Genomic DNA, 11,021 nt, shown 5'->3' with positions numbered 1-11,021 from the left:
GCAGGTGGGAGCGTGCTCAGCCCTCGAGCTGTCAGGAAGAGCCGTCGGGGTCTCACAGCAGCAGTGCCTCAGCCTGCAAGAGAGAGGGAGAGGCTGCAGTCCCACCCCTGCATCAACACCACGCCTCTCACACACACCTGCCCCACTCCAGCAGCACAACTGTCCCAGGGCTGGGGAGCAGCTCTGGAGCAGCCCCTGATGTGCAGGGGCAGGAGCCTGCCCGGTGGAATGCCCCTGAGGAGAGGGAAGAGAGTTCAGCCCAGGGAATGGGCTTTGGCTGCAGCTGGCGCTCCCAGTGGGACGGGTCCATTCTCTGCACCGACAGGAAAATGCTGAGGCTGCTCCTGCCCCCCTGACAGCACCAGCCCTGGCCTCAGAGGAGTGCATGGGATGGAGACAAGGCAAGGCAAAGATTTCTTCCTAAAGGAAAAAGTCCCCAGCCCACCTGTTACCCCAAAGGCTCTCTGGAGCAGCTCCACGTTTGATTTTCCCCAACCCAGGCTGAACAGGAGATAATTGAACAGCCTGTCCCCCACTGTAATGGGACATTGTCCCTGTTCCCCCGGGCAGCCCATCCATCACAGCACAGAGCAGTGACACCCCCTGGCACCCAGGCAGGCTCTGCCCTGTGCTGTGAGTTATGGCACCTGCACTGAGGGGTGGGCAGGGCTCAGAGCGCCGGCCCCACGCCGGGGCTGAGATTTATCCTCTCAGGGAACAGGGCAGGAGCTGGAGATAAGTCACAGCAGAGCTGCAGGAGCGGCGCTCAAGGTCCTCCAAGGTTGGCTCATTAAAAACCCAGGAGAAGAGGAAGAGGAGACCTTCCCATCGTGGTGTGGCTGCAAATCCCCTCCTGACGCTGAACCAGCCACGAACAAGAGGGAGGTGGGAAGGGAAATGGGCCCAGGCTGGCCCTGCAGCCATCCCTGCAGCAGGCTGCTGCACCAGGGTCTCCCAAACACCATCCCAGCACATCCCAGTGACCCCAGCAGAGCAGCACCCAGACAGGGATGGGCTTCCCAGCAGTGCAGAGCCAGTAGAAATCCAGGAGGCAGCCCACAGGATGCTGGCACAGGGAGCAGACTGGAGGCACCCACTCTGGACTGGCACTGCAGTCACCCAGCACACCAAGAGTGCTGCTGGCAGAGGGCACCATCCCTGCCATGGGCACTGGTTGGGGACAGAGCACAGAGAACCCACAGAGACACACTGAACATCACAGGCACTCCCCAGACTCGCTGGAATTCCCCTCCTGCTTCATTAGTCCTGCTCATTAGGCTCTGCTCCTGATCAGCAGGCACAGCCAGAGCTCAGCAGCATCGCTCCCCAGCCCTTCCATCCCAGCTTCTTTAATGCTGGTCTGTCACAGCCGGTCCCCTAACCCCCCTTGATGTCCCCTAACCCCCCTTGGTGTCACCTGAACCCCCTTGGTGTCCCCTAACCCCCTTGGCTGTCCCCTAACCCCCCTCAGTGTCCCTTTCCACAGGCTCTGCCCCCAGTCCCTCTTCCCTCCCTGCTGTGCTTTGTGTGTGACCCACGGTGGAGCTGGGGGCTCAGAGGGGACTCACACTGTCCCACACTGAACCCCTCCAGTCATGTGAAAATAAGACAAACACTGGGAAAACCCAACCACATCGCTGGAACAAACTGAACACAACAGGATTTTTCAACACCTTCTATTTTCAAAAGCAAACCCATGTGAGTGCAGGATGAGGGCTGGCGTGTTCCCCACTGGTGCTGGGGCCCAGCAGCACCAGCTGTGAGATCCCCCAGCAGCAGCAGCATCCCTGCAGCACCCTGCACTGGGAGAGGTTCATTCCCCAGGAGGAATGGGAAAGTGAATTGCAGATCCCTGTGGGACATCTCCCCCAGGAGCCACCGGGCTCTCACTGCACACTGAACCACAGCCATTAGATCAACAAGCCAACCCCTGCAAGGCTGAGAGGCTTTATCAAGCCAGCAGCACCTCAGGGAGGAGATGGGAAGATGATGCAGCTGCCCACAGCATCTGCAGTCCCTGGGCCAGCCTGGCGCTGCTGCAGGGGCAGGACTGAGAGGAACCAGCCCATTTTCAGGAGGCTGAGCCTCTGCTGCCATCCCAGTGTGCAGGAGGGGTCACAGCCATGCCCCCAGCAGGCAGGGCTGGGGGCAGCAGGACCCCTTTTCCCTGGATTGCAGAGGACTGGGAAGAGCAATTTTCTTCCAGCAACAAAGGTGCTGATGCAGCACTGGGCACCTGTACAGCCCGAGATACAGCCTGAGATACAGTCCGAGATACAGCCCCACCCAGCCCCACCCACAGCCCGAGATACAGCCCAGCCCCACCCAGCCCCACCCACAGCCCGAGATACAGCCCCACCCAGCCCCACCCACAGCCCGAGATACAGCCCAGCCCCACCCAGCCCCAGCGCAGCCCCAGCGCAGCCCCAGCGCAGCCCCACCCAGCCCCACCCAGCCCAGCCCCACCCAGCCCCAGCGCAGCCCCAGCGCAGCCCCACCCAGCCCAACCCAGCCCCACCCAGCCCCACCCAGCCCCACCCAGCCCAGCCCCACCCAGCCCAGCCCCAGGGCTGCCACCGAGGTGCCAGGGCTGCCACCACTCCCACAGCACACACTGGGGGACAAGGGGCACCAGCAGAAGCAGCACAGACTGACCGTGGTGTGAGGGTCCAGCCAATGCCAAGGTCAGCACATCACAGCAGGACCTGAACACTCGGCCAGGCTGAGCTCAGCTGGGCCAAGAGGTGTCAGGGGGCACGGGGATGGTGGGGGGCACTCTGACCACGGGGGGCACACTGACAACGGGGGGCACACTGACCATGGGGTCCTGTACTGACCACGGGGGGCACACTGACCATGGGGTGCACACTGACCATGGGGTCCTGTACTGACCCACACTGACCATGGGGGGCACACTGACCACAGGGTGTACACTGACCACGGGTCCTTCACCACTGCAGTGAGCAGCTCTGGTCCTGGCCACAGTGGTGCCCAGGGGAGAGGGTACCAGGGGAGAGGGTGCCAGGGGAGAGGGTGCCCAGGGGAGAGGGTACCAGGGGAGAGGGTACCAGGGGAGAGGGTGCCCAGGGGAGAGGGTGCCCAGGGGAGAGGGCGCCAGGGGAGAGGGTGCCCAGGGGAGAGGGTGCCCTGCTCAGCCCCACTCCAGCTGACCCCAGCAGCAGCAGCAGCACGGTGAGGGACACAGAGCACAGCCCCAGGACAGCTGTGCCAGCACAGGCACACAGGGAGGGTGTGTCCCCGGCCAGGGCAGTGCCAGCAGCCCCTGCAGCAGGCACAGGGCAGTGCCAGCAGTGGGGCAGCCCTCGCTGGGGCACAGGGATGCCAGGAGCTGCTGTCTGTTTTCCTGCACAAGTGCATTAAGCATTCCACACGGCACTTTTGCTGTAAATCACTTCCTATTCAGGCTCACTGCTGAGGGTCTCTGAAGGTCGATTTTCCATGGTTATGACAACAAAAACTAAAATTGGGTCAAACCTGAAAGGTATTATCTTTCTCCAAGCTGCTAAATGCACAATAGTAATGAGGTTGGTTAAGCAGTTCACCCCCAGCCCGCATTATTTGCTCTGAAGATGTATTAACCAGTTAAATGAGCGTGATAAGGCAGCCCTGCACATTCCTCCCACCAGCTGCAGGGAAGATCTGAGGTTCTGGGTCTGCAGATCCCCGTTAATAACCGAGAGCACAGCCCCAGTGACAAAGGCAGCTGCAGCACACAGCCCCGGGCCAGGCTCTGCCCAGCCTGACCCACGGCAACACAAAGGCAACTTTAAAGGCATCCAGCAGCTCAGAGCCATTGGAAAATATAATTATCCTTCCTCCTCCCCTTTCTCTTTCTTCTTCTTAACACTGTCCATCCTCCAAGCTCCTGATGAAAGAGCAAACCCACTGTCTGCCCCATCTGAGGTGGTTTAGCAGCATCCCTACCCCAGCATGGGGGATTATCCCTGGCAAACACAGCTGACCTAGCATGGAACCCGAGGGTGTGTGGAAATCCCACCCAAAACAGCTCGTGAGCGCTGGGGGTCACTTCACAGCAGCCCCCAAAAGATGTTGTGCCCACAGCAGAGCTCTCCATGCAGACCTGCAGGGTGCAAGATGGGCTGCCAGGGAGTCCCACCCCAGTGGGGCTGCAGGACCAGTTGTGGGACGCAAAGAACATTTGTTTTTATGGGATATTTCCTAAAACAAACACCCATTAATGTAAATATAACTGATGTAAACAAGCATGACCCTAAAATCCATGTGCAGCTGTAAAGAACAGGGAAAAGAGAGAGGGAGGTTGGCTGGGAGAGAAGGAGGGGAAAGACTTTAATTAATCTCTAAAATGAATGAGATGGGAAAACTGGAACTGCAGGGAAAGCATCTGGTGCTGCTGCAGGAAGGGGCTGCCCAGAATGTGGGGCTGTGCTCTGCTGTGTCACACCAGAGCCACTGGCACCCACACGGGCACTGCACAGCACCAGCCACGCTGGGAGAGCCACAGACACCCAGGGAGGGCAGCCTGGCTGTGCCAGTCCCTGTGCCAGGGCCTGGAGCTGGGCACATCCCTCTGCAGCCTGGGGATGCACCAGGGGCTTCCCCCTGCAGGAGGGACCCTGCAGCAGCCAGGGAAACATCCAGAGAGCCTCAGTGGAGACCCAGCTGGGGCTCTGCCAGCAGGAAGTTGATGCATGGAGAAATGCCAGCACTTTCTAGCACTGAAGGATGGATGAAGATCCCAAGGTGGGATCTGTGTTGGCAGCTCCAGGACCAGTGCTCTGGTCTCCTCCTGTGAGCAAAATGTGGCTGTGAACAGTGCCTGAGGACCACGGGAGAGAAAGACCACAGAGCAGACCCAAGGAGCTCAAGATGCAGGAAAGAACCTGAGGCAACAGCAGATCCCCAGTTTTAGGGGACAGAAGTGGATCCAGACTCTTTCAGATCTCCCCACGAGCAGCTCCCTGGAGCAGCTGTTTGAAATGCAAAGGAGCTTGGATGAACTAGAAAGAAAATGTGGTTCTGTCCTTCTATGGTCCAGAACTATCTGTCAGGAAAACAAAAATGACCCCAGAAAGGAGTCTGGCAGCCCCAGGGCACTGCCAAGGGACAGGGCACTGGGGCCAACAGGAAACACATGGGGACACCACACCCTGCCCAGGGAGCAGGACTGGGACAGCAGAGCATCACTGCTGGAGCACCCTGCTCTGCCTGCAGCACTGATCCAGCCTCCTCCTCCTGCAGGGCCTCTTCCTCTCCTTCCCCTCTTTGTCATTCCTCTCAGCTGCCGCCTCTTCCCTGCTCTCCCTCAGCTGCTGACAGCAATAATCCAGGGCACTGCCGCCCCAGCAGATTGCTCAGCGCCGCTCCCGCTGCTGACCGGGGCTGTACCGACTCCCCCGGCCGGGCAGGGCTGCTCCCCAGCCCCCCCCCTCCAAAACACACCTGCACCATCCCAGGGACGCCTCAGGGGCTCCCACACCAGCTCAGGGGCTCAGGGGGATCTGCAGCCAGGCTCCCAGCCCAGGGCAGCAATGCAGCAGTGGAGGGGCTGCAGCTGCAACACGGTGCATGTTCCCTGGGGACAGGAGGGGACAGAGCTCAGTGCCAGCCAGTGCTGCTCAGAGCCGTGTGGCACGGGGCTCTGCAGAGACAGGACAGGGACCAGGCAGGGACCCGACAGGAACTGGCTCAGCCTGCAGGACCCGCAGCCCCCAGGCAGCCCCTGGCACAGGCACCCTGCGAGGGCAGGACCTGCAGGGATCTCCTCCCCGGGGAGGAGATGGGAGTGACAGGGAGAGGAGCTGCTGCTCAGGGGGACCCTGGAACTCAGGAGATGAACTGCTGAGCCCCGTTCCCAGAGCTGAGCTGCCCACGGGAGGACAGGCAGGAACACACTGCTGGGACCAAGGGACAGGCCAGCAGTGTGACCCCAGCCTGCCCTGCCACCACCCCCACAGGACATGTCTGGGTCCTGTATCCAGCTCTGGGCTCCCAGTGCAGATGGGGCTGGGAGGGAACCCTGCAGAATACATGGGAGGGAATCTTGCAGATGATGCTCAGAGGTGATGCTCAGAGGCTGGAACACAGGACAGAGACAGTGGGAGGGAGGAGAGTGCTCAGTCCAGAGGAGAGGCTCAGGGGCACTGGGGAGGTTTTGGGGAAATCAGGGCCAAGGAAGACGGGAGGACAGTGGAGCTCCAGCTGCATCATTCTATTTTTCAACAAATCCATCCATCCATCCATCCATCCATCCATCCATCCATCCATCCATCCATCCATCCATCCATCCATCCATCCATCCATCCATCCATATCAGCAGAGCAATTTTGGAGACAAGCAGCAGCCACCACAGAACTGCAAAGCAGAGGCAGTGCCGAGTGCCAGCACCCCCAACCCCTGTCCCCAGCCCCTGTCCCCAGCCCCACCCCACTGAGGGAGCAGCAGGTGAGCTGGGGGTGCAGGGGGTGCCCCATGACCCCCAACCCCTCGGCGCCAGGCACAGCACTCGCTGCCAGGCTGCAGATCCCCGCGCCCCATCCCTTAATTAACATTCCACGTGTAAAGTTGGGACTGTAATTACTGCAAGTGATTAACAGGCCGAAGGTAGCCCGTCTCCGAGGGCGCAGATTAGCCGGGCTCGCTCTCCTCCCGCCCTCACCGGCGCTGCCGGCGCATTCCAAGCAGGGCCCTGCCCCCGCAGCAGTGATTAATGGGACGCGCTGCCTCCGTCCCACTGCTCTTCCCAAGCCACAGATCGCTCCCAGGGCTGCCACACAGGAGGATGCTGGAGGCTGAGACGCGATTCCCAGAGCCTCCCCTCCCTGCTGTCAGACAGGCAGGGGATGGATGCAGGATGGATTCCCAGAAGCCAAGGTGCTTTGCAGGGACAGGGATGCACCACTCAGACAGGACGTTCCAGGACAGTCCCACATGCCAGCCTGGCTCTCCTCTGCCCGCCAGCCTTGGCCCTGGGCTGTGACAGGACCCTCCCAGGCACGGCTTCATCAGGCAGGGAAGGCAATCAGCTGTAATTAACGGCTGCTGCGGGCAAAGCGCGGCACAGGGACCTTCTCTCCTTCTTTTCCCCAAGACTGCAAAATAAATTATCCTGCAAAGTTAGCAGAGGCTGAGCTATGGAAACAATTAAACAAAAATTAAATCTAATTCATTTATACTCGGAGCACAAAGTGGATAATGTGGGGGTTTTCTTTGCTCTCCTCTCTTTGCCTTGGTGTTACAGAGGACTATTATGGGAAATTAATCATGGGGAAAAGCAATGAACGTGATCTATCGCTCTTTAAAAGTGCACTGTAGTGATTATATAAAAATCTATTAGAGAGGCCAGGAAATAGCAGAGTGACACCATTTAAAAGGAAAAAGGAGACCGGGCTGGTGGCAAAGGGATCGATTTGTGAACTGACGGATCCGCGGCAGAGGGAGCGGGAGGAGCCAGGGCCGGGCACCCAAAAACCTCATCCAGCATCCCACGGGGACAGCCCAGGGGCAGCTGGCACATCCCAGCGCGTCCTCCGTGCACTGCCCCACCCGAGGGTGCCCGGCAAAGCGAGGGCAGAGCAGATCCCAGCCCGGCCCCCGGCACAGCTCGGCTCTTTACCAGCGCCGATAAAACCTTCACCGAGGCACGTTCCACCATAAATCCCGGCGGCAGCGGGGCCGGCCCCGGGCCAGCCTGGCGCTTTAACGGCACCATCAATCGCGGAGCCCGAGAGGGGCGGGGGAGCCCCGGGCAGGGTGAGCCCTCCGAGCCCCGGCACCGGCCGGGCAGGGCAGGGCTGAGCCCCCCGAGCCCCGGCACCGGGCAAACGGGGCATTGGCCACATAGCTCCAGGCGGGCAATGCCACCCAAACAACCCCGCACCTCTGGGCTCGCCCATGGCCACCCCATGGTTACCACTCAGAAACTCCCCCAGTGCCACATCAGCACGGGGAAACGCCTTTATGGGAGTTTAATGGCAGATTCTCCTCGCCATCAGGGCAATGGAAGGCAAACACACCGCACTCCCTCCATTGCATCATTTAAACGATTTGGGGGAAGAGTGAAAAAACCCCCCTTTGATCTCAGCATCCCGCCTGTTTAGCCCATGCAGGGATTTAATTGAGAAGGGATGTCCTTGAATAAATGCGGAGATGTCCTCACTCCCCAGGAAGGCTGCCGCGAGTTGAACAATCCCCTGTACAAGGTTTTCCGCTTATCCAGGAATATTCTGGGACAACACAGCCCCGGGGCGCTGCCGCTGTCACCCATCCATCACCGAGAATGCCAGCGGCAGCAGCGGCACAAGGAAGGGCGTGGGGGACCCCAAACTCCCAGGGCTGGAGACACCACTGCCCCCAAAGCCAGGGGAGGTGGGGGCAGCAGGTGGAGCAGCAGCAGCGGGACGGGAGCAGAGGCTGCAGGTGCCCCGGAGCACCCAAGGTACGGCACACAGAAGGTGGGTGCCAGCGCCGGCCCCCGGCCCCCTCCCCGCTGCCAGGCTCGGCAGGAGCCCGGCACCGGCGGCCGCAGCTTCCTGCTCCTTTCCTGCCGGTGCCCAGCGCCCCGGCATCCCTGCCCCTCCTGTGCCAGCTCCCTGGGCCCAGCCGAGCCCCTGCCAGGCAAACCTCGTGCCGGGGAGGGGAACCGGCCCTGGGGACGCCCTTGTGCCGCACACCCGCCAGGGGAACCAGACAGGGGCAACGACGGCCAGAGGAGATCGGGGTTCCTCAGCGGCAGCGCTGCACCCCCAGATTTGGGTCTTTGCATCTCCTGCCCAGCGCAGCCGGTGTCAGGCGCCGATCATCATCATCATCCTCCTCCTCCTCCTCCTCCCCGGCGCAGCCGCGTGGGTGCTTTGCCGCAAGGCTCCCTCCCAGGGAAGCGCCGCGCTATTTTCATCGGGCATCTCCCACCACCGCAGCCCCAGCAGAGCTCTGCCCGCGCCCCCAGCCTGCTCGGGATGGAGGAACACCCCGAGGCTGTGCTCGGAGCAGCCGGGAGTGGGCTGGTGCGCGCTGAAACCCAGGGAGGAAGCTGCTTTTACCCTGGAAGAGAATTCACGGTGGTACAGGCAGGGAGAGGACACGGGAATTCCCAGCTCGCTGAAGCGCTGGCATCTGCCAGCCCATGGTAACAGCAGCTCCTCTCCTCAGCCATTCAAGTTCTCGTCCTCCCCCTGCCCAGGGGACTTGTGCTCAGCTCTGTCCCACCGCTAAGCCAGGGCAGAGCCACAGGGATGCTGAGTGCCCACAGGGGCTCCGGGCACCTGCAGGGTCGGTGCTGGGTGCCCACACGGATTTTCTGGTGCCCACACGGACTCTGGGTGCCCCTGCCGTGCCCAGCTGCGGGCAGGAGCGCTCTCAGCCCCTGGACTTGCCCGCTGGCTGCGGTGGCTAAAGGCGAGCTGATTAAAGCAATTAGGATTTTTAAATAGTAACACCAGAGTGGCTCATCAGCACTGAAGAGGCAGTCAACTGACAGGCTGAGGAGCCTATTTAGGGATGTCGTTTGGCTGAGGAGCCTCAGCGAGGCCCCAGGGCTCCCTCGGAGAGAGGGAGAGGGCACAGGGGTGCCCCAGGCACCCATAGCCCCCCCAGCCCCGCCGGGGGACACAGAGCACCGTGGGAGTGACACAGGGACAGCCCCGTGCACAGCCAGCTCTGCCCTGCCCTGCGGCCACGGGGATGTCAAGGAGCACCTGGCACAGCCACAGAGCACCAGAACTGCCAAGGAACACCAGAACTCCCACCCCTGCCCACTCCTCCCTTTCCTTAAGATCGTTTATGTTCTGTAATAAAGGCTCCAGGAAGGGAATGTGGAAGGAATTTTGCAGTGTTTCTCAGGAGGCACTGCTGTGCAGCAGCAGCCCCAAAACAACAGAGAAAATGCCTTTTACAGCAGCTAAAGCCCCACACACAGATTTTGTCCACTTGGACTCAAGGGCTGAGATGCCAGATTTGAGGCAGCCTGGTGGGAAACCCATCTGGTTTGGTGTGTGCAGATCTCCAACCACAAAGGACTCTGGGCTCAGTTACAGATGCAAGAGCAGCACAAACAGCCTTGAAACGCTCTGAACCCTTCCTGCTGCTCATTCTGCACACCTGGGTTTGCTCCTGGCTGTGCCCACGGGGGCAGTGCCAGCCTGAGGGATGTGGCACCAAGGGACAACGGGGGGACAACTGCAAGGAGCTTCCCAGTCCTGTCTCCACGGCCCAGGACTGGGCTGCTGCTTCCACACCTCCCACCCTCATTCCTGCAGCTGCACCCCAGTGGGATATAGAGTGGTTTGAGAACCCCAGGCTGGATCCCCTCACTCTCAGATGGGAGAGAAGGGGAAAAAGGCCAGGGCAGGAGCAGGGAATGAAGGGCAGGGGAGGACAGGAGGACAGGAAAGGGAGGCAGGGCAGGGCTGCAGCCCAAGCACAAGCCCCTTGCAGACTCTCCTGCGAGCTCCGAGGTGCCGTGGGAGGGAACTGGCACAGGCACTCGGGTTATTTATAGGCATTTCTGTGGCACTCCATTAAATGCTGTGGTGGAGATATTGCAGCGTGAAGAGTATTTAGAGCCTTTAACACCTCTTAGTCGGCAAAAGCCCATCTAATTCCTGCAGCCAATTGGGAAAGCGCACAGAGCAAGAGCAAGAGCAGGGAAGGTGCCCCCTCAGCCCTGGTTCCACCTGGGAGAGAGACCCTGTGATCCTTGGAGCATTTGTGGCAGAGCATCCACGAGCCCCAGGTGGTGCTGCAGGCCCCCAGGTCAGGACACACACCCACAGCCTGCCCAGCTGCCCCCCAGCTGCCTCTCCCCAGCCCCTGCTGGGTGCCCATGGCACAGTGCTGGTGGCACAAGATGCTGGCCAGCCCTGGCACCCACAGGCTGTGCCTGTGCCAGCCCCAGCATCCCCAAGCTGCCCGAGGGAGGGCACAGGAATTGCTGGTGCTCATGAGGAGCTCACTCCCAGCCCTCCCTGGGTATCTGTAACTGCTCTGCAGAACCTCCCTGCGCCTTGTCAGGGCTGAGCTGG

General features: G+C 60.8%; 1 long non-coding RNA gene across 1 annotated transcript in view; it reads right to left on the bottom strand.

Moving 5' to 3' along the window:
* LOC306810769 overlaps positions 1-11,021 on the bottom strand; it is a 59,440-nt gene continuing 48,419 nt past the window's right edge. The window contains exon 3 of the long non-coding RNA XR_013776548.1: positions 1-73. This is a non-coding gene — a long non-coding RNA (uncharacterized lncRNA). The remainder of the gene's footprint in view (positions 74-11,021) is intronic.

This window comes from Erithacus rubecula (genome assembly GCF_903797595.1).
Source record: "Erithacus rubecula genome assembly, chromosome: 20".
In the NCBI taxonomy this organism is placed as follows: Eukaryota; Metazoa; Chordata; class Aves; order Passeriformes; family Muscicapidae; genus Erithacus; species Erithacus rubecula.
This window is presented reverse-complemented; position numbering and strand designations above follow the sequence as displayed.